Source organism: Camelina sativa, unplaced genomic scaffold (genome assembly GCF_000633955.1).
Source record: "Camelina sativa cultivar DH55 unplaced genomic scaffold, Cs unpScaffold00486, whole genome shotgun sequence".
Taxonomy (NCBI): domain Eukaryota; kingdom Viridiplantae; phylum Streptophyta; class Magnoliopsida; order Brassicales; family Brassicaceae; genus Camelina; species Camelina sativa.
Window position 1 is genome coordinate 99,257 of NW_010921709.1, and position 2,274 is coordinate 101,530.

Sequence of the window (2,274 nt, forward strand, 5' to 3'; positions counted from 1 at the left end):
TTTTTTACAGATACCTCTTGATTCCAACAGACATGAGGAAACACTTAAATGGTTGGCATATGGTCCTCGTAGTTGTGCACGGTTGTATACAGGTTATATTGTGAATGGGCAGCGGTTTCACACAGTCTCAGTTGATAACAAAGCTAATTAGCTAGTTTTAATTAGTTAAGGCTAAGCTAATTAATCAACTTATATATATATATATATGCCTAATGTTATGTATTTTGGATTCAGACTTTACAACCTATGTTGAATGACTTTGTAGACTTTTGTTCTGAATGTTGAATTGGAGACAGGTTTATGTTTAATGATTTAAATCTCTACTTGTTCTGTTAATTGGTTTATAGATTTAAACAGGTTTATAGCTTTCTGGGAACAAATATAATTGGACAATAAAAAAAACAATTCAATTCATATATCATAGCTCTGATAATTTGTTCTGAAACAGTATACTACATCTAATAAAAATGCTATAAGTATATTATATATAATAATTCTCAAAAGTTATTGTATAAAAATATATTATAGCATTGAAGTCATGCTGCACCAATATATTTCAAAGCAAAAGATAATTGCTATTGTATAAGGACCTACGATAACAAAAATCTACGTGTTATATAATAACAAATAATAGCATAAAAATATTGCTATAGTATCTTTGCCAATCATAGCATACGCAAACAACGCTATCGTATGGGTGACACCTACCATGGCTGCCGGTGTCACAGCATTTGCGATTTCGCTGTGAAATACCTACCATAGCAGTTTTTCTGCGCTAACAATGTACATATCTCTTGTAGTGACATGTTGGAGCCTGATGAGGCTCAACAACAACGCACCAGTAAGAAGCCTAATCCGTCTTCTTTCCAAGTTAAAGCTCAGATGAATGCGTATCAACCAAAGGGATTTCAGAAACCTCAAATCTCTTGTACACATTGTGGTTTAAATGGACACACTATTGATGTATGCTATAAAATTCATGAATTCCCTCCGGGTTGGAAACCAAAAAATCAGAGACAGAACTCTGCTCAAAGGTTTAATGCACCAGCGGCAGCCAATCTTGCTCTTACTGATCCTGGATCAGACTATGACAGGGAAAAAACACTCAATCCTGAACAGTTACAATACTTGGTATCTTATCTCAACTCAAAGCTGCAGCCTCAACAATCTACAGGACATGCTCACGCTAGCTCCTCGACTGCAACTATCACTGAGATAACTTCTCCTGGTTCTTGGGGTCTGAATCCTATGGATTGCCAAATGACTCGTACATTCTTTCCTTCAATATTCTGCACATTGTCTACAGAGAATCAATCATATTTCTATTCTTTGTCTGACAACACAGAAAAAATGAATTCTTGGGTTATTGACACTGGTGCTACGCGTCATGTTACCCATGATTAAAGCTTGTTTCAGCATATGATACCTATTCACGATACAACAGTGAAGCTAGCTAATGGTGTTGGTGTGAGAATACAGGGTTTAGGAAATATAAAACTCAACGATAAGCTTTTGCTTATTGATGTTTTATATATCCCTCAATTCAAGTTCCATTTACTAAGTGCGAGTTCATTAACTGCAGAGATTAAATGTGGCTTGTGGTTTGACACTTATGGTTGTGAAATTCAGGATCTTACAAAGGGGTTGATGATTGGCAGAGGTAGATTACACAACAAGCTTTACTTCTTTGACTTGCAGTGTCAGCCATCAGATCAAGTTACTCCTACATTTTGTGTCTCAATAAAGTCAGACTTTCATATTTGGCATCAAATAATTGATTTGCAAGATAGTGTGGAGGCTAACTTGCTAATTTCAATCTCTATCTCGTAGAGTTCATGCCAAGGCTTACATGAAAATGGACCTAGCTCATCAGTGACCAGCAATGCACATCCCTAAGATATTAACTCCATTCAAGGCTACTATATATCTTCAATAAAAGAACTCTCAATTGAATTTGGGTGACTGTAACCTGCATAATATCCTTAGGCCAAGTCCACCGGAGAAACGTTGCAACATTTCTTTAAAAAGGAAAATATATTATTTTTATCATATTTATATATTTTTTATTTTTTATTTGTAGTATCCATTAGAAAAGTGACACATGTTTCTTTAATATGAGGAACGTTTCTTCTGGAACTAACTTCAGTATCGATTCTTTCCATTTTTTTCTCCCTCTCATTACTATATATTTTTTTAAAGAACTCTTTTGATTAGTATCTCCCAGTGGAGATGTCCTTATGCGTCTCCGTTCCAGTCTCACAAGCTCTTCTATAA